Raw genomic sequence first — 27,686 nt, forward strand, 5'->3', positions numbered from 1 at the left:
CCTAATTGAAGGACTGCATTCATCCTTATTAAATTTAACTCATAAAATCCTTATGAATTCTGATTCTTAGCCTTGTGTCAGTTTCAGTTTTTGATGAAGCATGCCTTTAGTTATTTAGTGGCTTTCTCAAAGTTGTTCATAAATATTAAATAGAACAAGATGAAATACAGACCCTTTTAAGAAAACCACTAGACTGTACTCTAGGCGACTTTGATCCATTAATCAGTACTTTACAGTTGTTGAAGTGCCTACCAGTCACTTAGGTGTTCATGGTTCTTCATCTTGCCTAAAAGGACACCATAAGAAATTGGCTGACAATCTGATTGCACTGTCTATGGAAGGAGCCTAATCTACTTACTAATACATTAAATCAAGAAAGGAAATGAAGTTAGCTGGAAATGCCTTATTTTTTTTTTTTTAATGTCTTTAATGTTTATTTTTGAGAGAAAGAGGGAAAGAGAGGGAGAGAGAGAGAGCAAGTATGGGAGGGTCAGGGAGAGCGGGAGACATAGAATCTGAAGCAGGCTTCAGGCTCTGAGCGGTCAGCACAGAGCCCAACGCAGGGCTCAAACTCAGTAACTGCGAGATCATGAGCTGAGCCGAAGTCTTAACTGACTGAGCCACCCAGGTGCCCCAAGGAAGTGCCATATTCTTAGTGAAACCACAGTACCTCCTTTTCCAACTGCTCACAGACTGTCTGTTTATTTATCTGCCCTAGAATTTGATAAGTGTCAAGCTCATTTTTATAATTTTTAGAACCTACCATTTTTTCCTCTCAAAAATTGTGATATTTGATGTAACATGACCCTGACAAGTCACTTAATTGTTCTGCTTCTGTTTTTTCTATAAAGTAATGAATCTAAATTATAGGTTCAGTACTACTGTTTGTGCATGGGAAAAGGTTTGAAAAAAATGTTCTCTGTTGATACGCAAAGTCATGGGGAAATATGGTTGCTTTCCATCACTGTTCGATTTTTGGTACTACCTTTTAGGATTGATGAACATTTCAGATGAAAATCTTACAAGCGTCTTAATCACCTTTCAGAAGTTGAAAGATTCTGACAGGGGAACTTTATTAAATAGAATAATAATTTTACTAAAAGGCTTCATGCCTGGATATGGCAGTTTCCTCCATCTTGTATTCTTAGTTTATAATCAATATGCAGTTTTTATAGTGAAAATTGAAGATGGGAAGGTCTTTATCTTTTCAGGAAGATTCCACCTCTTAGTCACTGTCAGTAAGAGAAATTCTGCAAGCCATTATGATTTCTTTTCATTATAACGCAGCATTTCTTGTTAACAAAATTCATTGGAAAAAATGCATTTTTACATTATAAAACTAGTTCCCACTTACGACATGCTAAGTATTAGACATTGTTCAGGCTCTCTGTTTTAGTTCATCTTCATAATGAATCTGCAGGGAAGGTTGTTTCATTCCAACTCTACAAATTAAAAAATTGAATCCTGGTTCTTAAGAGCTCAAGGATTCTTTATAATTCATGCCATCTTCCTGGATAGGAGCAACCTATCTGATCACTGTTAATATTTAGGTAATTTGTTTGAAATGAAGTCTGAGTTTTAAAAATGAGGGAAAAAATGGAGTGGGGGAGCTGTTGAAAATTCTAGAAAGTATTTTGTTCGTTTTTCCTTGCCATATTATTTTGGTAAATTGTTACAGAGAGATATTTTTGCCTTAAGTAATGTACTGCTGACTAAAGCTCTAATGTCCTCTTTAGTAAAGTTTTTTAGTCATCATTAAGATCTGATGAGAACCTCCTAGCTGCCTGACAGTTTGGGATCCTTAAATTATCCTGCCGAGACTCTGGCCTGAGATGTATGGCATGCTCTTGTCTCTTCAGCCAGTGCGACCTCACTAATGTAGACACCTGTCTGTAAGTGACTTAGCCCTACCCTTTTCAGAAGTCTCTGGATTTTTTCCTTAATTCCCTGAACAATTGTAATCACGTCAGAGTAAAGAACCTACCCACAAATGGTTTCATCAGTAGGAATAGACATTTGACAGAGCGTTTCCTTTTGATTTCAATCCTTAAATGCTATTTTAAATTCTTTCCAGGCACTTAAGCTATGCCCTAGTTCCATTTGTCTTTTACTTATGTTGCTGTTGTTAATAGAACCCAAGTGTTAATGGCTATTATAAGGGGCTTCACTACATACCATCATCCTGACCAACCAGTCTTTGGCCTCAACAAATAATTCCTCCTTTTGACTAGCTATTCCAAGTACCCTCAAGCCTGAGGAATCTATAGTTATGTTGCTATGTTTGTAGGTTGAAGATCTCTTAGGAGGTTTTGGCCCTGTGACTCCCAGCAGATCGTGATATCTCACAACCAGGGAAGTTGGAAAGTTGATCTTCCAGAGATGGGGCTGAGCAGAATGGAGGAAAGAAGAAAACCTAAAAGTGTTTTACCTTATTTCCCGTGCTCTACTTTTATTACTTTTCCCTCCTACTCCATGTGTTCTGTGGCATTTACACGTAAGCATCCAGTGTGTTTTTACCCTGAAATTGGTACATAAAGCAGGCGTTTCTGAAGCATTGCTTTCCTGCTGGCTGTGTAGCCTCTGGGGCAAGATACCTTACACGTTTTGGTAACCATGTGGGAACTAACATACCCTAAAAACTATCTTACTAAAGGCTTGACAGGGAGTAAGCACCACTGTCAACTTGCCAAATTTACTACATTGTAACTCAAAGCAGCTGAATGCTGTTTGGGTTATAAAGAACAGAAGGAGGTACAGAAAGATGTAGGGTAGTGAGTAAATCAGCAAACATTTGTTGAGTGCATATTATATGCCCAGAACTTTTATAGGTAATTTTATATGCATTATCTTAGTGAATCCTAACAAAAATTCTTAGAGGTAGACTATTCTAATCTCCAAAAGGCATCAAAAGGTTCAGTAGCTGCCAAGGGTCACATATCTAGTAAATAAGAGAGTTAGGATTTGACCGGTGCTCTGTTGTATTGCTTTCTGCATAGGTAAGTGAGTTAACACTCAAGCTAAATATAAATAAGGTAAATTCCAGCTGCAGTACTGGTAGTTCTTACACACTCACCCACAAGTTCAGTAGCCCCTTATAACATTGTTTCAGTGGAGATGAAAACAGTAAACATTGGGACCCACAACGACTCAGAAGTTGGTAACTACCAGTGTTACACAGAGAATAAACCCAAAGAGGCTAAGGAGAGGAGCCTAAACACATTAAATTGATTTATTCTCCTACCTGCAAAACGATCTCACCAGACGCAGAAGTGTATGTTAACTCTCAAACCCACTGCGGAGAGAATTCTGCCTCCACCATTTTTCTCTTGTCAGTCCCTGCGGCACCCACAGTTCCAGTGACCACTATCCACATCTCTAAATAAGCAAGATCAATGATGTATGTAGTCAAAGGAAACCTGCCGTATTTCTACAGAATGGTAAGGCAAGTTGGTAGAAAGCAAGTTGTGATTAGGGGTAAATGTCAAGTCCCTACTGTTACACTAAATCCACTCTACATGGTCTTGTTCTGTCCTAATTAGTCTCAGTCCCAGACGGCTAAGCCTTTTGGTTAATGAAAACCCATGGCCTCATCATGTCCAGTAACAGATACCGCAGGAGGCCGAGAGAGCATTGCCAGAGCAGCTTCGCAGAAGTTGCTTGTCTATTCATAGACTGCTTTGCACTTAGAATCAATGAAAAGTTAATGATTACATCACCAATATACAACCTCACTTAAGGAGGCAGTGGTGCAGCCCATGACCGGACAGCCAGCAAATGTTGGAGCTAGGACCTAAATTCAGGTTTTTTTGACCACAAACTTTCTTACTGGTTGACCAAAAGCTATTCTCTTGATTTCTTGCCCAGTGTAATTCTTTGGTAAGCCAGGGCAACAGCTAAGGCTAGATCAGAAATCGGTTGCATTTGCTTACAAACCTGCTTTGTACATAGGTCCTCAGCTGCAAGCAGACAGAGTGGGAAAATAGTGGCAAGTAAGCAGATCAAGCCATTTACTTGTGAGTTGCTTTTTCTCTGCTTCCATTTTTGGGTCAGTTTTTTTATGTTTGTTTGTTTATTTTGAGGTGTGGGGAGGGGCAGAGAGAGGGAGAAAGAGAATCCTAAGTGGCCTCCATGCTATCAGTGGAGAGCCCAACATGGAGCTCGATCCCATAAACCAAGAAATCATGACCTGAGCCAGAATCAAGAGTCAGATGTTTAACCAACTGAACCACTCAGCCTCCCAGGTCAGTTTTAAGTTAGGAAAACTTGAGGAGGGGAGGGGAGGGAGAGAGTGTGGGGAAGCAGAGCGGAAGAGCTGGTCTCCAGAATGAGACCAAATAAAAGCAAATGTTAGCAGTTCTCCAGCTTCTGGCAATCGAGAATTTCTCCACAGGTATTTGCTACATGTTAACCGTCTAAGGGGTTTTTATAAAGATATGTCGATATTTTTTAAAAAGCATATTTCAATAACATTTCAAAAATACGTGTGCAATTAAAAGAAGATACAACAAACCCCCATCGTCTATCTTCATGGCTTTAAAAATTTAAGAATTATTAACATTTTACCATATTGGCAAAAAAAACAAACAAACCACATATGTATATTTAGGTATATATAGCTGTTCCTTTTCCTCAAAAACAGGCAGCGTCCTCTAGGAAATTTGACTTCAACCTGCATACACAGACTCCTTCTCAGACACCCTCCTGAAGCCCTATGGGTCTCCCACAGTCAAAGGTGATAGCTAGGCTTTGCCTAGCTCATCACCTGTGATCACTTGGCTGGAGGCAGTATCGTGGAATACTGGCCCAGAGAGTGCCAGACTGGGAATGAATGTTGCCTGAGGTGCAGGAAAGGTGGGGATGGGGCCTGAGAGCTGTCTCCGTCCACAGTCCACAGCTCTCCTTCACTGTGTGCCCACCACCTCTCCTTTCCCTGTGGGATGTGCCAAAGTCGGTCAGCCCAGCAGCAAGGTAAGCTTCCCTCCCTGCAGGCTCTAAGAGACTGCGTTATTGTAAACGCCCTGCTCCCAAATCACTGAGAAAGTTTAGTTGCACTGCATTCAGGAAGACATCCATAATTCATGTCTCAAAGCATTAGTTTGTCCTTCTTGGGTTGGATTCTCTCTGCAGAAAATTCTACCATCTAACCTCTGGCCCATAATTCACCCCTGCAAAGTCTGCAGGAGGCCTCATGGGAAACAGCATTTCTTCAGCTCTGAGCCTGGAGGTTAAGCGCATTTCATCTATTCCAGACTGGAGTCTAGGCGGCCTTTGCGTTCCTGAGAGCTTGCCCTGCAGCAGGCCCACTATTAAAATGAAAGTAGAGGGTGAAATTTGGGGCTTTTTAAGTATGGCAATACTGATTAGTAATCACTAGGAGCCCGGTGATTGCTTCATGGTCCTGAAGTAGAAAACCTGCTGCGTTTAAAAAAAAAAAAAAAAAAAAAATCACAATGAAGGGAACATTTTGTCTTGTAAATTGAGTAACAGCATTCCCCTGTGACCTGTTAATGTCAAACATGTCTACAAAAGCGAGGATAAGCTTCTTTGCACCCAGGGAGAATAGTTTTTCTTTATAAGTAGAAGTACAAATTTAGGGGTGTTCTCTGCAGACTTTCTTGAAAGAGCCTGAAAAGAGGGAAGCTGAGGCAATATTTACACACTCCCAAACATAAGTGAAGGAAAACCCCTCAATCCTGCCCATTACTCTGGAGATGACAGGTACTAGTCTTTTCTTACTCTTCTCAGTCGCTTCTTCCGTCCCTCCACTCCTTCCTTTGTTTGCACCTTCTTTCCTTCATCAGCCAGGTTGCCTGAGTTTCAATCCCAAGTCCAGCTGTGTGCTAGCTATGAAATCTTGGGTAGCTTACTTGACCTCCATGTGTATGTTGCCTCATCTATAGAACAGGGACAGGCTGCATTTCTCTCGTAGGACTGTGAGTTAATACGTGTAAAGTACTTAGAATCCCGTCAGGTACATAGTAAGTGTTGGGTGGGAACCCTTAGTCTGCATTTCCCTTGTTTCCTTCCATGTAGAGGGAAGCCTACTGCTGAGACACTCCCCTCCCACTCCCCCTCCCACGCTCTCCCACTCTGCACTTGCTGGAGGGTGACTTACTCTGATTAGAATTAGGGTGACTAAAACTAAAGCCTTTTCCTCCCTTGGAAGTGAGCGGTTGCCTCTGTTTTGCCGAGGGCAGCCCTCATTGAAGGTAACACTGCAATGTCGGCGTGGTGGTCAGGCGAATTCCAGAGTTCACTACAGAGGAGAGCACAGTCCTCAGACCCTCCTGCCTGTCGCCACAGACTGGGGTCCTGCGCCTCTGAGTTCCTTTCTCAAAAAGTTCCAAGTCCCCCTTCAGAGCATGAGAGTGGCCTGACTGGCAGTGACATCTGGGTGGAGGGTGAGTGTTGACCCCAGACCTATGTCTGTCTTTGGGGTGCCCCCTCACCCTCTATCTACCCTGTAAGTGGTACCTTCAAGCAGACGCTCCAGGGGGTGCCAACATTGATGTCCATGCGGTCATTCTAGGGCTCCATAGCCAGGCTCTGGTTCTAGGAAGGCATCCTGGCCAGCAATTCTCCTGCTGACTGGCAGCATATTTCCTTTGCAAGAGTGGGCAAGATTAGGCCACTGGAATCACGCCCATTTCAAGTGTGTCTCATGCACATCAGAAACAAAGCAAGCTCAGGTCTTGGCTTGAGCTACATGTGCCACCTGGTCTATGAGACTCAAGGTGGGGGCTGGCAGATGTCCAGCAGGTGTTCCACCCCTACTGCTAGCACCCAGAGTGCCAACCCCCAGCCGGTGGGCTCCAGGGTGGCTATGCCCATCCCCTCTGAGGACACTTGAGAGCATTACTTCACAACACCAATAGGCCCTTTCCATCCATGTCCTCTCCTGCCTCCAATTGTGGTGACATCATTCTCTCACAAGTTGTTTTTAAGCTGTGCTGGATCAGAGGTTGGCATTTCTTGTGCAAAAGGAACTGCTCATCACCCCTCCTCTCTGCTAATGGTGTGTGGGAGGCAGGGGTGCTGTCTCCATGGAAAGAGATGACATTTTAGAAATGCGGAGACTACAGCCTAAGGAGTTCAAGAACGGATGTCGTTGGAAGACATGTTGCTATGTTGATGCTATAAGATTCTGAACACTACATTTAACATATCCAGAAATTGAAGTTACTCACATTTTCCTGTATATTCCTATTGAGACTTGCATATGTGGTCATCATCAACAAAGCACAATAACAACCTCTGATATAGTCAGTCATTGGATGCAGCTATTCACAGGTGACACTTTGGGTGATAAAGTGTCAGAAGTGATGATGTAACCAGCATTAAGTAAATGGAATTAGGGAACTGCAGAGGGAAGAAGACCTGTATTGTTTCGATACAAACAGACCCTGAAAGGCCATGACATCATGAGTAATAATGCTATTGTTATCATTTCTTCAGTGTGGGAGATAAAAAATTAGCTAGGAACATTGCAAATTACAATAAACAACATGAGTAACTGGTTCCTGGACCTGGACAGGAAGAAGTGATGCCTGAATAGTATGAAAAATCTTCATATGAACTGATAGGACCACAAACAAGTTGTAAGTACGTCTTCTTCATTCATTATTTGTTCTCAATCTTGATTGGTAAATCACAGTACTTCACTTGGACCCATGGGTTTTATAATATTTTTTATTCAAATTGTTTATATAGACAAGAGCCCAACAAAAATATTTTTCAGAGTCTTGCACATTCTAGGGGTGATCCTGGAGAGAAGTATTTGCCCATAGAAACAGCCATTTCCCTCACCTTAGCCTTTATTGGTAACAAGGTGCTACTTGAGTCACTATCAGCCACTCTTCTGTCTTATTTCTCAGTTTGTTTAGAATTTGATCAGGAAAGAAGAATGCTCTTTATTCAGACCCTCTCAAAGTCCCCAGTTGTAAGCATTCAATAAAGGTTGCCTATTATCATTTTTTAAACATTTGGGTTGCTTAAACTGACATATTATTTTTAGGTGTAAAACATAACGACCCAGTATTTGTATATATTACGAAATGATCACCCCAATGAGCCTAGTTAACATTTGTGCCATACGTAGTGACAAATTTATTTTTCCTTGAGATGAGGACTCTAAAGATCTATCAGGAACTTCCAAATATGCAGTACAGTATTAGCTGTAGTCACCATGCTGTAAATTACATCTCTAGGACTTATTTATTTTATAACTGTAAGTTTCTACTCTTTGACCTCATGTACCCTTTTTGCCTATATCCCCCAAATCCTCCCACCCCTGGCAACCACCAGTCATTTCTCTGTATCTCTGAGCTTGGGGATTTCCTGATTTTTGGTTTTTGAACTGTTTTAGATTTCACATATAAGTGAGATCATACAGTTTATGTCTTTCCCTGTCTAACTTACTTCACTTGGCATAATGCCCTCAACTTCCACCCATGTTGTTGCAAATAGCAAGATCTCCTTCTTCTTTATGGCTGAATAGTATTCCTGTGTGTGTGTGTGTTTCTCTGTATATTTTCTTTATCCATTCATCCATCGATGGACACTTACATTGCTTCCATATCTTGGCTATTGTAAATGATGCTACAATAAACATGGGGGTGGATGTATCTTTTAGAATTAGCGCCTTCATATTCTCAAGATAAATACCCAGAAGCAGAATTGCTGGATCATATGGTAGTTCTGTTTTTAAATTTTTGAGGAAACTTCATACGGTTTTCCAGAGTGGCTGCACCAGTTTACATTCCCACCAACTGTAAGGGTTCCCTTTTCTCCAAATCCTTGCCAACACTTATTATTTCTTATATTTTGGATGACAGTATTTCTAACAGGAGGTGTGAGGTGCATCTCATGATTTTGATTTGCATTTCCCTGGTGACTAGTGATGTCAAACATCTTTTTATGTACTTTTTGGCTATTTGTATATGTTCTTAGGAAAAATGTCTATTTGGGTCCATTTCCATTTTTAAAACCAGATTATTTGTTTTTTGCTGAGTTGTATCAGTTCTTTATACATTTGCCATATTAACCCTTTATCAGAAATATTATTTGCAAATACTTCTCTCAGTAGTTTGTCTTTTCAATTTGTTGATGGTTTCCTTTGATGTGTAGAAGATTTATGTAGAATATTTATGTTTCTACGAATGTATCCAGGAATTTATCCAAGAATTTAGGCTGTCAAATGTACTGGTATATAGTTGTTCTAGAAGTCTCTTATGGTCCTGTGGATTTCTGCAGTATCAGTTGTATTGTCTCCTCTTTCATTTCTGATTTTATTTATTTAACCCCTCTCTGTTTTTTGGTGAGTGTACCTAAAGGTTTATAATTTTATTTATCTTTTCAAAGAACAAGCTCTTAGATTGATCTTTTCTATTGTCTTTTTAATCTTTCTTTATTTCCACTCTGTGATTTCTTTCTTTCTACTTACGTTGGACTTCATTTGTTCTTTTTCTAGTTCCCTGGGGTATAAAATTAGGCTGCTTATTTGAGATTTTTCTTGTTTCTTGAGGTAGACATTTATCACTATGGGCTTCCCTCTTAGCACTACTTTTGTTCTATCACGTAAATTTTGGTGGTATGTTGTATTTTCATTTGTCTCAAGGTATATTTTGATTTCCTCATTGACTTATTAGTTGTTCAATAGCATGTTTAATGAGCACATATTTGTGAAATTTCCAGTTTTCTTTTTGTAATTGATTTCTAGTTTCATACCATTGTGGTTGGAAAAGATGCCTGAAATGATTTCAGTCTTCTTAAATTTGTTAAAACTTATTTTGTGGCCTATATAATTTATCCTGGAGAATGTTCCTTGTGCACTTGAGATGGATGTGTATTCTGCTTCTTTTGGATGGAATGTTTTGTTAACTCTAATATGTTGTTTAAGGCTAGTGTTTCCTTACCAAGTTTGTCTGGATGATGTATCATTGATACAAATGGGGGGTTAAAGTCTCTTATTGCACTGCTGTCTGCACTGCTACAGACCCTTTAGGTCTGTTAATACTTACCTCTTATATTAAAGTGCCCCTGTGTGGGCTGCATAAGTATTTACATTTTACAGTATTTAATGTTATATCCTGCTTTTATTGACCACTTTATTATTACACAATGCTCTTCCTTTTCTCTGCTGATAGCCTGTGTTTTAAAGTCTATGTTGTCTGATATAAATATAGACACTCTAGTTTTCTTTTGGTTTCCATTTGTTTGGAATGTCTTTCTCACTCCACCACTTTTTGTCTGTGTGTATCCTTATATCTGAAGTGAGGCTTTTATAGGCAGCACATAAGTGAGTCTTGGTTTTTTACCCACTCAGTCACTCTGCATCTTTTGATTGGAGAATTTAATCCTTTTATATTTAAAGTGATTTTTGATAGGTACGTACTTATTTCCAGTTTATTTTTTTTATTTAATTAATTTTTTTTTAATTTACATCCAAGTTAGTTAGCATATAGTGCAACAAAGATTTCAGGAGTAGATTCCTTAATGACCCTTACCCATTTAGCCCATCCCCCCTCCCACAACTCCTCCAGTAACCCTTTGTTTGTTCCCCATATTTAAGAGTCTCTTATGTTTTGTCCCCTTCCCTGTTTTTATATTATTTTTGCTTCCCTCCCCTTATGTTCATCTGTTTTGTATCTTAAAGTTCTCATATGGGTGAAGTCATAAGATACTTGTCGTTCTCTGAATGACTAATTTTGCTTAGCATAATACCCTCTAGTTCCATCCATGTAGTTGCAACTGTCAAGATTTCATTCTTTTTGATTGCCGAGTAATACTCCATTATGTGTTTATGTGTGTGTGTGTGTATACACACACACACACACACCACATCTTCTTTATCCATTCATCCATCAGTGGACATTTGGGCTCTTTACAAAAAGAAGAATTGTTTCCAAAAACAGGCTTTCCAACTTTGGCTCTTGTTGATAGCACTGCTATAAACATGGGGGTGCATGTGCCCCTTTGAAACAGCACACCTGTATCCCTTGGATAGGTACCTAGTAGTGCAATTGCTGGGTCCTAGGGTAGTTCTATTTTTAGTTTGCTGAGGAACCTCCATATTGTTTTCCAGAGTGGCTATACCAGTTTGCATTCCCACCAACAGTGCAAAAGAGATCCTCTTTCTCCTCATCCTTGCCAACATCTGTTGTTGCCTGAGTTGTTAATGTTAGCCATTCTGACAGGTGTGAGGTAGTATCTCATTGTGATTTTGATTTGTATTTCCCTGATGATGAGTGATGTTGAGCATTTTTTTCATGTGTTTGTTGGCCACCTGGATGTCTTCTTTGGAGAAATGTCTATTCATGTCTTTTGCCCGTTTCTTCACTGGATTATTTGTTTTTTGGGTGTTGAGTTTGATAAGTTCTTTACAGAGTTTGGATACTAACCCTTTATCTGATATGTCATTTGCAAATATCTTCTCCCATTCCGTCAATTGCTCTTTAGTTTTGCTGATTGTTTCCTTCGCTGTGCAGAAGCTTTTTATTTTGATGAGATCCCAACAGTTAATTTTTGCTTTGGTTTCCCTTGCCTCCGGAGATGTGTTGAGTAAGAAGTTGCTGTGGGCAAGGTCAAAGAGGTCTTTGCCTGCTTTCTCCTCGAGGATTTTGAAGTCTTTCTATCTTACATTTAGGCCTTTCATCCGTTTTGAGCTTATTTTTGTGTATGGTGTAAGAAAGTGTTCCACGTTCATTTTTCTGCATGTCTCTGTCCAGCTTTCCCAGCACCACTTGCTGAAGAGACTGTCTTTATTCCATTTGATATTATTTCCTGCTTTGTCAAAGATTAGTTGGCCATATGTTTGTGGGTCCATTTCTGGGTTCCCTATTCTGTTCCATTGATCTGAGTGTCTGTTTTTGTGCCAGTCCCATACTGTCTTGATGATTACAGCTTTGTAATACAGCTTGAAGTCTGGGGTTGTGATGCCTCCTGCTTTGGTTTTCTTTTTCAAGATTGCTATGGTTATTTGGGGTCTTTCCTGGTCCATACAAATTTTAGGATTGTTTGTTCTAGCTCTGTGAAGAATTTTGGTGTTATTTTTATAGGTATTGCATTGAATATGTAGATTGCTTTGGGTAGTATTGACATTTTAACAATATTTGTTCTTCCTATCCAGGAACATGGAATCTTTTCCCATTTTTTTTGTGTCTTCTTCAGTTTCTTTCATAAGCTTTCTATAGTTTTCAGTGTATAGATTTTTCACCTCTTTGGTTAGATTTATTCCTAGATATATTATGTTTTTTGATGCAATTATAGATGGGATTGATTCCTTGATTTCTCTTCCTGTTGCTTCACTATTGGTGTATAGAAATGCAACCAATTTCTGTGCATTGATTTTATATCATGCAAGTTTGCTGAATACATGGATCAACTCTAGCAGTTTTTTGGTGGAATCTTTTGGGTTTTCCATATAGAGTATCATGTCATCTGCAAAGAGTGAAAGTTTGACCTCCTCCTGGCTGAGCTGGATGCCTTTTATTTCTTTGTGTTGTCTGATTGCAGAGGCTAAGACTTCTAATACTATGTTGAATAACAGTGTATTGCCCGTTTATTAATTGCTTTCTGGCTGTTTATAGTTCCACTTTGTTCCTTTCTACTTCTCTTGCTCTCTTCCTTTGGAGTTTGTTGACTTTCTTTAGTGGTATTCTTAGATTACTTTCTCATTATCTTTAGTGTATCTAGTATAGATTTTTGCTTTGTGGTTACCATGAAGATTACATAGGACAACCTATATTTATCACTTATTTTCTTTTTTATACATGTATTTTCAAGAGAGAGTGCAAGAAGGGGAGAGTAGAGGGAGAGAAAGAATTTTAAGCAAACTCCACTCTCAGTTCAGAGCCCATCACAGGCCCTGATCTCATGACCCTGGGACCTTGACCTGAGCTGAAATCAAGAGTTGGATGTTCAGGGGCACCTGGGTGGCTCAGTTGGTTAAGCGGCCAACTTCAGCTCAGGCCATGATTTCATGGTCCATGAGTTCCAGCCCCGCGTCCGGCTCTGTGCTGACAGCTCAGAGCCTGGAGCCTGTTTCAGATTCTGTGTCTCCCTCTCTCTCTCTGACCCTCCCCCGTTCATGCTCTGTCTCTCTCTGTCTCAAAAATAAATAAATGTTTAAAAAAAAAAAAGAGAGAGAGTTGGATGTTCAACCCAGTCATGCAAGTTCCCCTATCACAGTCTATTTTCAGTTGATAACAACTTAAGTTTGAATGCATTCTAAAGCTCTACATTTATACTCTTCCCCACAATGTTTTATGTTTTTGACACACAGTTTATTTATTTTTATCTTGTATCTCTTATTTAATTATTGTAGTTATAGTTGTTTTTACTACTTTTCTTCTTTAACCTTCATTTTAGCTTTATAAGTGATTAATCCACTACCTTTACTATATATTTATCCTTATCAATGAGATTTATACTTTCATTGTTTTCTTATTATTAATAAGCACCCTTTCTTTCAGCTTAGAGAAGTCCTTTTAACATTCCCTGTAAGGCCAGTTTAGTAGTGAACTCCCTGAGGTTTTTCTTGTCTGGAAAACTCTTTATCTCTCCTTCAATTTTGAATGATAACTTTGCCAGGTGGAGTATTCTTGGTTACAAATGTTTTACTTTCAGCACTCTGAATATATTGTGCTAGTTTTCTTCTGACCTGCAAAGCTTCTGCTAAAAAATTGACTGATAGTCTTATGGGGGCTCCCTTGTATGTAACAAGTTGCATTTCTCTTGCTACTTTTAAGATTCTCTTCTTGTCTTTAACTTTTGACATTTTAATTATATGTGTCTTGGTGTGAGTCTCTTTGGGTTCATGGACTTCGTGGATCTGGAAGCCTGTTTCCTTCCCCAGGTTAGGGAAGTTTTCAGCTATTATTTCTTCCAATAAGTTTTCTGTCCTTTCTGTTTCTCTTCTCCTTTTGGCACTCCTATAATGTGAATGTTAGTCTGCCTGATGTTTTGCCATACATCCTTTGAGCAATCTTCACTTTTTTAAATTCTCTTTTCTTTTTGTTGCTCTGATTGGGTGAGCTGCCTTGTCTTTGAATTGAGTGATCCTTTCTTCTGTTTTATCTAGTCTTGTATTGAACACTTCTAGTCTATCTTCAGTTCAGTTTTTCTTCAACTCTATGACATCTATTTGGTATTTTCATATATTTTCTATTTTATTGTTGAAATTCTCACTGTTTATCCATGCTTCTCCCAAGTTCAGTCAATATCTTTATGACCATTACTTTAAACTGTTTATCAGGTAGATAATTCTCTCCATTATATTAAAAATTTTTTTTCTGAGGTTTTATCTTGTTCTGTGTTTCCTCGTTTTGCTTGACTATTTTTATGTACTAGATGAAACAGCCACCTCTTCTAGTCTTCAAGGAGTGGCCTCATGATAAACCTTATCATCAACCATGTCCTAGCTCTTGGTTGTCTCTCAAGCTTTTGTGATTGTCCAAGCAGCCTATTTTGTTTTCAGTAGCGCCTAGTTGTTAAGGATGTGCTAAGATCTGTCAGTGTCCCAAAGAGGGGGATCTCAGTGAACACCTAGGTTCAGGCTGATTGGAAGTCAGATCTCAGGCAGCAGCTTTTAAAGTAAGCAAATATATACAGCCCTGTGGGACTGCAAATATAAGCCTTGCTGACCAGCAGACAAGTAATTGGAGGTATCCCCTGGGCAACAATCACAAAAATTGGCTCCAGGCAATCATATAAGCTCCATTCTTAGAGACACAGGTAAACTCTAGTGTGGCAGAGAGACAGCACAGAGATGGCATGTCACCTGGCCTGTGTTCCCTGAGAACCCCTCCTTAGGCCTCTAGATATACATCAAACCTGAAGCCTGCCCCTCAGGCTCCAGAATAAGCAAATAAGCATCTTTCTTTGAAGGACTGGGGTTGTGTTTCTGTCTGCTACCTGTACAATGCCCTGGGGGTGGTAGTCTGCTAAAAACTCTCTTTCTGATTATTACATTCCCATGTGACCCAGGAATGCAAGGTCCCCTGACCTCCAGAGCCACATAATCAAGGGATGTCCCCTGGGTTGCAGCTGCAAAAACCAGGGCACGACATAAGAACTGGGGCACCAGACATCTCTAAAAATTCCCCTGCAGAGTATGCAGAGGGAGAGTGCAAAGATGGAGCCTGCTGGTTAGAGGGTAAAGATGGCACCCACTAAGGGGGAAAAGGGAGTTAGAGTAAAAAAAACCAAAAAACATCTGTCAGCTTTAGCAAGGTCAAGGGAGAGCACAAAAATGGTGCCCACCATCTCCTTCATCCCTGGAGAGTATCCCCAGCAGCCCCTGCCCCTCTGGGTGATGCTTTATGGTTAACAAATGAATCTCTTTTTCATAAAGTCAGGGCACTTTTCAAATAGCTGCTTCTGCACCAGGCCTTGGAGTGAGTGAGTCCACACACAAGCCCCTTAAGAGGCCTTGCTCAGTTCACCACAGCTCATTGGGTCTCCTGGAAGTGAGCCCCATTGGTTTTCAAAGACTCATGTTTTGGAGGCTCATCTGTAGGGTATAGGTCTCAAAATATGGAGTGTCTGATGTTATGAACAGTTCACTCCTCAGGGTTTATAAATTCCCTCCCAATTGTGGGTCGTGGTGCTGAGGGTGTGGTTTATGGTGAGATTGTGTCTCAGCCTCTCCTGCCTACTTCCATGTGGCCTTCTTCTTGTTTGCCACTGTGTAGGAGCTGCTCAGCTAGTTTTCAGATCTTTTTCACAGGAAATTATTCCATATGTAGCAGTAGATTCAGTGTGTCCATGGTGGGGGTGAGTTCAGGATCTTTCTACAGAACAGAACCAGAATTATAAGTGATCAGCAAATGATGAAGATGGGTCATAAAGACTCAGAAGCAGGTGAGACAGGCCAAATTGGGACAATTTGTGCATCAAAACAAATAATGATTATGAAAAACCCATGAAACAAAATAGGAAACTGTGAATCCATTCAGATATAAATAAATAAATGAATGTTTGATTTAAAAAAACAACAACATTATTTTACATAATTTCAAAGTACTTCTCCACAGAACACTTATCAATTGCCAAGGGGGGGGGGAATAACTTTATAGTGAAAACATCTGGCAGATATCACCTTTTCAAGTTGTCATAGAGAACAAATGTCAACAATGAGAAAATTGAAACCCTGTGCCATCTAATAGAAGGCCTTTAGAAGAACTTCTATGATATCCTGTGAAAGATGCATAACATCAATCTAACTATGAAAAAATAACAGAAAACCCCAAGTCGAAGAACATTCCAAAGGTAACTGGCCTGTAATCTTCAAAAGATTTGAGGTCAGGAAGGTCAGAGAAAAACTGGTAAACCGTTCTACATTAAAGGGGAGTCACAGACATGACAAATGCAAGGCATGATTCAGAACTGGACCTTTTCGATTAAACTGGCGTGAGGTCTGAGGCTTAGATGGTAGCAATATGTCATACTCAGCCTTCCCAAGATGGTGCTGGCAAAGTTGCTACAGAACTTACATTATTGTACTCTCCTGGGCCTGAGTCTAGAAAAAGAGAATTGTTTTCAGTAGCATCCCCAGCAGTCCAGACCATAACTTTTGTCATACTCATTACTCTTCCAATCACCGTGATCAAAAGGAAGAGCTGCTGTAATTTGTCAGACCCGAGTCACATATTTGAGCACAAGGCCGCCCATAGAGCTTTTGGATGGAGTGCCATAGACCTATGGACTAATTGTGGCAAAGGGTCAATCAGGTGGAAAAGCAGGAGAAAGAAGGGGAAATGAATGCCGGGAAGGCAAATGTCTGCAAATGTCCACAAATGTCCAAAATGTTCAATGCTGCATGGTGATAAAAACCTATAAACCTCCTTAAAAGCTATTAATTTACTTTCACGGGGTGCAATTTTGAAAATCCGTGATTTAAAAAAAACTATTTATTTATTTTATTTATTTATTTAGAGAGTGTGTGCTTATGCACACGAGTGGAGGAGGGGTAGAGAGAGAGAGAATCCTAAGCAGGCCCCACACTGTCAGTGCAGAGTCTGATGCAGGGCTTGATCTCACAAACCATGAGATCATGACCTGAGCCCAAACCAAGAATTGAATGCTTAAGCCACTAAGCCACTCAGGCACACCTCAAAATCTTTGATTTTAATAACCTCATAGCAAGTTGGTAATAGAAAATAATTTCTTCCTTTTGTCAGTTACTTAATATTTCTATCCAATTTGAATCTAAATCCTAACATATTCTAGAATTAGTAAACCATTTGTCTTTCCATACAGGTTCAACCATTTTGTTCACATACCTTTTTCATATCTGTAAGAAATCATGGTCTGATCAGGAGTCCAACAAATTTGGTTTCTCAGAGCCCATTAAAAATCAAAACTTTCTTTAGCTGAGAAAGTAGATCAGTAAATCACTTTAGTAAGTTTTTGTGTTCTAGTTTCTGATTATATTTGAATGAAAAGTCTCTACAACTGCTTTGAATTTCTCCATACATTTCTACAGCCCCATGTTGACAGAGGGCTAGGCTCTATTTTCCTGTGAATGCTACATAAAAAAAATATAGGCTATTTTCCACTCTTGAATATTGTTCAAGATTTCATGAGTTTAGGCCTACACACTACTGCAATAGTGTCATGCCCGATTTCCCCATACAGAATTCCTGATGAATAGATAAATAAATGAGACTCAGATTTTTTTTAATCCAACCAAGAAGATTTTTAAAGAGCCTTGAAAGTGGAATTATGTCCCCAAAGCAATTTCCCTAGTTTTCTTTTATATTTGCAATTACAAGAATATCATTTTGAGGTCTCTTTAAAGTTTAGAAGATAAATTTAGCATTTAGTATTTAATCAAATTATAGTTATGATGATGTCAAGATTTGGAACAGCTATATTAACAGCCCACTTACTACTCCTTTCAGAAACTCTACTTGCTCTGCCCACATCAGATAGTATGTGTCATTTTCTATCTTTCTAGTTCTTATATTTGCAATGATCTTAGTCATAATTAATTACTAATATAGGATGGTAACTATTTAGTGATATTTCAAATCCTTCAAAGTAGATTTATTCAGTTGAGTGCCCAGTATTTCTTTAACGATTTGCACACAAATCGCTAAATATAGCATTCTGCCTTCTCTAAAACAACAGGCTTGAAAATCTTTAATTCAGTTTTTCAAAAGAAGCTTCAGGTTACTAGGAGGTAGATCATTGGTTAGAATTGATGGATTACCTACCTACATTTCAGCACTAATTACAGGTAACAGCTTACAGATTTCCGTCCCACCTGGCCTAGCCCAATCTTCTACATTCATTCCATACAGATAGTTTTACCCAAGGAAAATCAGAAATCAGAGAATATGAAAGCTGAAAAGCAATTTTAGAAATCATGTGAGGTGCTCCATGATTGGTAGTTTAGATTCTTATGAGAATTGGAAGAAACATACGAGCACCCTCCTTGAGAACATGTACATTAAAACATATATGCACAACTTCTTAGATCCCAGAGAAAGAATCTGGGTTTATTTGGCTTGTAAGATTATTGAGATGAAGTGACTTGCTCAAGACCATAGAACAAGTTGATGGAGTTGGAGCTCAAGCCTAAAGTACAGGGGAGTCCTGTCTACCCCGGAGATTATTATCTAAGGCCCAGCTGCTATAAAATTGGCATGGGGGCCTTCAAAGGAATATATTGTCTAATAGACCAAACAGTCATAAAGTTATTCCCCATTCACATATCCTGCTCCATGGGGTGCCTGGGTGGTTCACTTGGTTAATCATCTGACTCTTAATTATGGCTCAGAGCACGATCTCAGGGTGGTGAGATCAATACCCGTGTAGGGCTCCATGCTGGGTGTGGAGCCTGCTTACAATTCTTTCTCTCCCTCTGCTGTTCATGCTCTCTCTCTAAAAAACAAACAAACAAACAAAACACCAAAAAACAAATATCCTGCTCAATTTAGTGTTGATTCCCACTAATTACATCAATGTTTTTTTTTAATCTGACTGCAGGATTATTTATTGTTTAGAATATCCAACAACACACTGTTAGTACAATGCACATTGATTACAAAGTGAAAAGGCAAATCTTGAAAAAGATTTTGGATTTCATGAGGTTGATGGAAGTGATGTTAGGAAAGTGCTTAGAATCACACATGCTAATCCTCTGATAAATGAGGTACTGTCTTAGACTTATTGACAGCGGAGAGGAGAAAAGGACAGAGAGGCAGTCCAGCTCAGCACTCCAAAATGGAATATGTGGATATGAACATGTTTAAGAGAATTGCCTGAGGAGACCAATGAAGACCTTACATGTTTTTGTTATGTGATCCTCTTTATAATCATTTAAACATCAAATGAAATATGGTATATGCTGAGGTTCAGTTTTGTTGGAGAGTTACACCAAAATCTGCAGGTTTTAATTTTATTAAATCCTGTGAAACTTTTTTCTTTTCATTGGTTGTAAAATTTTGTTTCCTGTTTTAAGTGAGTTCACTTTAGATTGCTGTTTTTTTAGTTTCACCCATTATTCTTAGATAACGAATCTGTCCTTTACTTCATTCCAACTTCAAGAGGCAGAAACTTCTTTTATGTGTTGATCTTTAATTTCATTTTTCTGATTCCAAATCACAAAGTTACTCGAGGACTGTCATTTTGCAAATCTCTGTCTAGGATTTTTCAACCAACTTCATAGATATGGAGTGTCAGTGATGACCTCTGGGCAATAAAATTGTTGTGCCTCAAACTGAGTAAATTTTGATTAACTGGGAAGAACTTTTCTGAAAGTCCATGTGCAGTGTAACTCAATATTGTTTTGAGAAATGAGAATGTCATTGAAACCAAAGGGCATAGACATGAAATAGATGAATTCTGGGTTATTTATTGAATGCCTCTTAAAGATAGAATTCTATAAAGTCTTATGTGGCTTGAATTATTTGTAACTATACATGCTTCTGTTCCCAGAAATTTTAATCATTAATGATTCTGCAGCATAAAACACCCTCCAAGACATTTTACTCCCTTTGGTAATCTAAGAATGAATTATACAATTAACCTTTATAATTAGATTATTTGGGCTTATCCAGCAGAATGGAATTACTGTTAATTTGAACTGTTAATCAGTTTCTTACTGGGACTTTACAATGGCAATCAAATTCAGGGACTCATATTTAGGCACCTCTTCTGCTTAGTTAGCTGTCCAGCATCTTTATAGTTTTTGCCCCAATATTTTGAAGGCTGGGTACCAATGGTAACATTGGGTATTGGTATGGGGACCATAAAATTTATCATCAAAATTAGGGCACTTCTGAGGGGGGCACTTGTAATAAGTACACTGGGACATAGCTATAAACAAGGTTTATCCCAGTACACAAGGACATGTGCCTACTGTACCTACTAATGGCCCGTTTATTCTTATTGCTTGGGAGTCAGGGACTCCTGGCCCATTATTTACAAAGACCCTCTATCCAAGATCCAGGTCCTGACTTATCAAGACACACTGTCCCCAGAGACAGCTTCCCCAAGAACCAAATGTACCTAGGAGAAGGCAAGCTCTACTGCAGAGAGGGTTAGACTGGGTCTAGCCAGACCCTTTACTCTCACCTCTACTCATTTCCTTCCTCCCTTGTCCTTGGTTGTTGAATTATCTCCAACAGATCAAGGCTGAATTACATTCCAAGGATGAAAATGAAGTAAATGCCATCTAAACACAGAACACTGAGCCGTGGTGTGGTGTGGTGTGGTATAGTGTGTGTGTGTTGGGGGAGTGGGTCAGAGAGAGAAAGAGAGAGAGAGAGATGATAATGATGAAATGGGAGAGTAAAATGGAATCTTGTCATGGGTTCTTCCCTTTTCCTGACTAATGGTATGATCTTTAATCTCTTTGAGCCCCAGTTTCTCCATATGTAAAATGAAGATAGTACAGGTGGCTATCTAACATAGTTATTATAAGGCCTAAAAGTTTGCCTACTGTCCTCCACATCCAGTCTCCCTTTCTTCCTTTTATTAATAGAATTTGCCAAGTTTTAATTGGGCACACAATCTCCAAACCAGCTGTTACATCTACCAGCTTTCCTTGTAGCCCTGGTGAAGGTTATGAGTACAACTTCCAGTTCAAGTCTTCACAAGGAAGCTGTGGCCCTCCCCTCCTGCTTTCCCCCTTTATTCTGGCAAGGAAATAGCAATAAATGGAACAGCCAGGCTGGAGCCAGAGATGACATCTTCCATCTGGCAGAGACAATCACTTCTATACTAACACATGAGAGAAAAAAATCAGAGTTTGCCTCACTTAAGACCAATTTGGGGCCATAACTCATACAAACACAATAGTGGCTTTGAAAGGTCAATAGAGTTGGAATCAAAAGGGTATGTTGTAGTCCTGCTCTGTTTCTGGCCTGACCTTGGGAATCTCTAAATGTCACTTTTCTCATCTTAAATTAGAAGTAGAAATAATACCTAAAAGGCAGGTGATATTAAATAATGAGTAAATATACCATCCTGTTACTACTTTTCTTTTTGAACCAGGATTCATCTCATTGAGTTTATTCATTCATTTGCAAACATTTAAGGATCCAGGCACTATATCTAAGACACAGGGTTGTCTAGCATTGCATAAGGCACTGAATTTCCAACCCTCCTGTGGACAGAGTAAATGGACCAACAAGAAATATTACATAGTGATGAGTGTTACAGCGATTATAAAACAAGATGATGTTCTAGAGATTGAGTAGGAGGGCATTATGGGACATGGCCAGAAAAGGAATCTCTGACATTTCTGTTGAGAGTAAATAACAAAAGGAGCCAGTTTGTGAAGATTTGTGGGGAGAGGACTCTGGACAGAGAGAACACCTAGGGCAAATAACCTATGGTGAGAGAAGCATGATTTGTTCATATCAGAAAGAAAGCCAGTGTGGCTAGAGCAGAGTGAGACAGTGGTGGGTTGTAAGAGATAAAATCAGAGGTAGGAGAGGCCAGATCGTTTGTCTATATAGTGGATAGAATTAATTCCAAGCATAATGAGAAGTCCATAGGAAGGATTCAATAGCACGTCCATTCAGAGGCCAAGCTGTGCCTATGTGTAAACATAACCTATTATACAAGTCAAGCAGCTTCTTAAAATAGGGGGAAAGTTCTAGCTACCAGTTTTCTGAGAATGCACTGGGGTGTTACCAGGAGAATGTTTACTCCCAAGACAAGTACCACTGCTGAGTCCTTTATTGTCCTTATGATTTAAAGAGGTTAGCAGCTTGGCATTTTATGTCAGAGATACCTGGCTTTGAATCCCAGTTCCTCTACCACCAGATGTCTGGCCTTAGATAAGTCACTCTACCTCTTGAAGTTTAATTTATTCTCCTACATAAAATATGGAAAATAAGATCCATTTCAGCAATCTCATTGTAAGGCTTCCATGAGATATTATATGTGAAATGCATAACACATTATAAGGACTCAATAAAAAATGGTATATATATTTAATTTTTGTATAGTCCTAGAATTCACTGAGAAATCCCTAGGCCAGTCCATCACTCCACAGAGGTACTGAGGTGGAGACTAATGACTTTAGGACTCTCCCTTGAGTCCCACAAAGCCCTGTTAAAATCCTCTTATGCTTCCCTTGAGCCTACCTTCTCTCAGGGCCCACACTGACTCCCCGTCTTGGATACTCTCTGCCCTACCACTATTCACGGTGAAGTTTTGTTTTAGAATATTTCATATGGCTATGCCTTGTTTCCACATTCAATAAAAAAATAAAAGCTCTTTGAGAGATCACTCATCATCCTTCACCCATATTCTCCAAGGTGCTTTCAAGTATAGGCGGTGTTTAACAAATATATGTTTGATGAATCAAAGAATGGACAAAGGGATGAATAAGAGCATTCAGTTGATTACCCTTGTCTCCCTAAATCTCCATCTACTGCACATCTTCTATTTGCCCTGGAATCCATTGTCTACCCTTCTCCATCCCACTGCAGGAAGCCAAATCAATGTGCCCCTTTGTCATCTGACTTCTGACAGGTTTGGCCAATGAGAGGCAGTTGCAGGAAACTGGAAGATGGGCAAGAGAGTGAGGTCTGGACTAGGAAGTTCTTTTTATATTGCTACTCTTTCTGAGCTTCTAAACTCTTCCATCCGTCTAAGGCCTAGGGGTGGTGACTCCCTGCTGTCTCTAGCCCTGGGAATTTCCTCACTAGCTCCCCAAATTCTGCCACACCATTGTTAAGTAATCCATTTTTAAAACTGCTCTCAAATTACCCACTTTGGATCTGCCACTTTTCCCCCAAAGACACTAATATATCTCATATGTACCAACTTGGGTAGATCTAAATGTATCCCATTCTAGATTAGGACTTGGACTCTTGTTTGTCCTCGGAGAGCAGATGCTACCACTTCCCTTGGTAAACTTCCATTGTTTCGCAACCACACCAAATTGCCACAACTTGGGCAAACAAATTAGGATGAAGCTGTCCATTGTCTGGAAGAACTAAGCAAGTTGTTCACAGGAATTACAGAATTTAGCAGACATGAGCCATTGCTGACAGTTAAATGTTTTTAAGTAGAGTAAAATCAAATGTCACTTCATGGAAGGAACTAAAAATACTTTTCAAAGTGTATATTGTGTATGAGTTTTTTTCCTACTCTGAGTTGCCAGGCTGTGGGTGTCGAAAACTCTTCAGAAGATTTGGTCTGTCATGTTTAGATGGTAGGTGGCAAAAGAAATTCTTCTTTAAAACCTTCAAGATGTTCATTCCATTGTCTCTTGTTTAAGTGTGAATTACAGAATGTTGGATCCAAAAATATCTGAGCTGGTGCAGTGAAGGCCATTTGGTAGCTCCCAGGGAAGACAGGTTACCTGTGGAATGGTGTCTCCAAACTCTCCCTTCCTGGCTCTCAGGCCCCCACCTAGATCACTCTTGCAACTGATCCCTGTGATGACAGGGCGTTCTCTGTCAAATACCATCTTAGAAATGGCAAGGTAGTTTTAAAAAATTGGAATTTTATAGGAAAAAGCAGTGAAATATTTTTCATTTGCAACATTGATGTGTCCAAAGAAGAAAATGTTACTAATACAGATAAATGGGAAGGCAAAAGGAGGATTTGAATCCAGCCATAGCTGTTCCAGTTATGAGGGATGAATGGCAGCTGGGTTGGTGGCCAGTGGCCCACAGCATTTGTATGTAGTCACTGTGAATTTGCCCCTCAATCCCAGGCCTTTTCTCAGTGGATTAAAGGGGAGCCAGTAATGGAGAAACTCAAGTGAGGAATGGAGTACAAAGGCTACCTGTTATCTATAGATGACTATATGAACATGCAGCTTGCAAACACAGAAGAATGCTTAGATAGAGCATTGTCTGAACATTGGGTGAAGTTTTAATAAGATGTAATAATGTCCTTTATATCACGGGTATTGAAGAAGATGGGGAAATGAGAGAATAGCATCTTTTTGTAGACAATAAACATAAATAAGAAAGCCAAAGGAGGAGGAGATTGAAAAGGCCTCTAATTGGTTGACCTGGGAAATTACTTTCCACTGACTCCAGCTCACTAAACATCTATCTTCAATTCGCTGATTTCACAACGTGGAGCTTCTTGGGCATTTCCATGAAGCACCTAGATATTCTATGCAGTGAACAGCCCTTCACGCTTTGCATACCACTCATACCTTTCCAGCTTCCTGGCAGGATGGTATTCAGTGGTCCATGACTTAGTTTGATGAAACTAATGACCTCAACCAAATGACCTCTTTCCAAGGCAAGCACAGCTTGCAGACCACAAACTCTCTTTGGTATTCATCATTCTGGGAGTAGCCTGTCTGGAGTTTCTCTCCCCAGAAGGGAAGAGACCTTGTGTTTGGTCAGGTGGACCAAGTGCATGCAAAGTCTCTACAGAGAAGGTAAGAAGCATCCACAATTTGGCCACTGATCTCCCTTCTGTTTCCAGCTGTCAAAACAATTATTTTATTTATTCATTCAACAAAAGTTATAGGTATTGGAGATACATCCTTGAACCAATCAAACAAATTTAATTCTCTCATTCTGTAGAGGGAAGTTAACTAATAAACAAAAGAATGAACAAAAAACTACAAAAGTCCAATCACCTTCCTGTGCCATTTTCAAAGAAAAACAATGAAAACAAAGGCTCCTTGTGAAAACTGGAGTCAGGACTTGGGGCCACTATTACAACCCATGCTATCAGGTACAGACATACCCTCTCACAGGTAGACACTGAAGCTAGACCCTTAAAAAGTTGTTGGAATTGTAGATTCATTTGGGGGTTGAAAGTTAATACAAAATTTAGGATGGCAAGAATCTCTGACCTGTAGACAGGACTCAGTCCTCTTGGACATGTAGGACCCCACATGATTTCAAGAGATTCCTGGAGAGGAATGTTTGCATCTATCCACAGTAGAATATTCCAGGTGCGATGACTCAGTGACAAAGTGTTTGTCTTTGTGTCTACCCAAACTTATTTTGTCCTGCACTATTCTCAGGTTATCAGCACATAATTCTTAAAAAAAAATCCTGTTTAGTTTCATGCCTCTATTCATATTGTGGGAAATATAAGATTTTGGCAAATGAATATTACTTGGAAGGAACCCTGGCTAGGAACCATGTGTCGGTTTATCATCCCTTGGAGAGATCTTGGCTGAAAGTAAAGCCAAGATGGAGAAAAGTAATGCTTGGGCATAGAAAGAGTATCAGATATCTGATGACAAAGGTATTATTTTTATGATTGTTACTGCAGTTGCAATCATTGTGGATATGTGAATAGAAATTCAGTTTGGAATGGCATCTGAGAGTTCTATGTTACAAGTGCTTTCCAATGCGGGTTACACATCTGAGCCACCTGGGGCGTTTATAAAAGGACATATATTTAAGACCTTCCCTTGGTTATTCCGGTTAGTAAGTCTGATACAGGGCTCAGAAATCTTCAGTTCTGTATAGCCAGCTCTAAGAACCACTGATCTCAGTCAATTTTATCCTCCAATAGAGAAGAACATAGCGGTTCCTGTGGAAACATCAGTACCGTAGAGTTCCCAAGCCCATTTATGCATTAGTGAGAAAATCTACGTACAAATTAAATACCATTATTATAATGCTAAAATTGGTCTCTTTGCACTTCCCTACTTTGATACTAACTTGTTCCTAGGAACAACACAGGACCAATTTTCACCTGTCTTTTCTATTAACCATTTTAGTGTGTGTGTGTGTGTGTGTGTGTGTGTGTGTGTGTGTGTGTGTGTGTGTGGCTAGAGGGAGGGAAGAGAGGGAGCTCCCTAGCAGTTCCCTTTTTCTTTATGGCAGCTTCTGGACTCTTCTGCACATCACCCAGAAGGGTAAAGAGTGTTTAAAATGTGAAGGCCATGTTTGTTGGACTCGGGCTGTAAGTTACTCAGGTAATATTCCTAGTACACACACACCTGAGAATGGTCTGTGCTCTCTGATTCCTGCTTCCTTTCAGCTTCCTGAACCACCCTGTTCCTCCTGGAACATCAGCATCAATATTTCCATGTTCCCTAAGGACACACCTTTGATTAGATTCATCATGCCATGGGAAGGGCTGTTCATGTCCTACAGCAGAGCAGTATTCAGTGGCTATGTAAAAGGTCAGACAAGCTGGAAGGGAAGCAGGGAAATGTCACATTTAACTGAAGGATACATTGCATTCATCAAAAGTGTTTACACTAAAAGGAAAATAAAACTTTGATTGCATGTAAACAGAGAACACTTAATGTAAGCAAATAAATGCATTTATGCTGCAAAATAAGCTGGAATCCAATAACACATTATAAAATATCCACACATTGTGGAGGGGCAGAGTTGTCAAACCAACTATAGATTCTCACCAACAGACACATACTGAGCTTCTATGTAGGAATTGTATTAAACCAGTAAAGCTTATTAAGCATTGCTTTTTAACTAAGTAGCAACACTCCAAAAACGTATTGTGAAAAGACAAAGATGTGTGTGAGGAGAACTGAGTCGTATTACTGAAACAAATGTGGACATTGAAGGCAAACTCCAATTGGATTTTACCTCAAGTACTGGGATGGCCCTATGGACTTTAGCTAAATATCTTTAAGGAAAAATGCAACCTCATCATGGTGTGTGTGTGGGGAGGGAGGGGGGTGTTAAGCATATACACAGTATTTAAAATTAAGAATGAAGTATTTCTGGACATACGGCAGTTAATCAAAATATGTAAAAATTTTAAAACCCAAAATTCCTGTTAAGGCCTTCTGCAGAAGAGAGACAAAGATGTCTCAGGAGGCCAGACAAGGCTGGTATACATTTGCTATAGACTGAATGAGGTGTCCCCACAAAATTTATGTTGAATCCTAATCCCTAGTGGGATGGTATTTGTAGGTGGAGCCTTTGGGAATTCTGGAGTTCATGAGGTTGTGGCCTGATGAATGGGATTAGTGTCCTTATGGGAAAAAAATACAAAAACCCACAGAGCTCTCTTTCCCCTTCCACCATGTGAGGACACAGAAAGAAAATAGCAGTCCATGAACCAGGAAGTGGACTCTCACCAGATACAGAATCTGCTAGCGCCCTGATCTTGGATTTCCCAGCCTCCAGAACAGTGAAAGATAAGTTTCTGTTGCTTACAAGCCACTCACTCAAATGTATCCTGTTATAGCATCCCGAATGGACTAACAAAACCTCCATGGTTTTAAAATACAGCTCCACAGCCAGTGTTCCCAG

General features: G+C 39.6%; 1 pseudogene; it reads left to right on the top strand.

Annotated features, from left to right (window-relative positions):
* The first annotated feature begins 24,113 nt into the window (after window positions 1-24,113).
* LOC109267407 (small nuclear ribonucleoprotein F-like) lies at window positions 24,114-24,414 on the top strand (annotated as a pseudogene).
* The last annotated feature ends 3,272 nt before the right edge of the window (window positions 24,415-27,686 follow it).

The sequence above is a fragment of the Panthera pardus genome, unplaced genomic scaffold (assembly GCF_024362965.1).
Source record: "Panthera pardus isolate Hobbes unplaced genomic scaffold, ASM2436296v1 HiC_scaffold_2, whole genome shotgun sequence".
Lineage (NCBI taxonomy): Eukaryota > Metazoa > Chordata > Mammalia > Carnivora > Felidae > Panthera > Panthera pardus.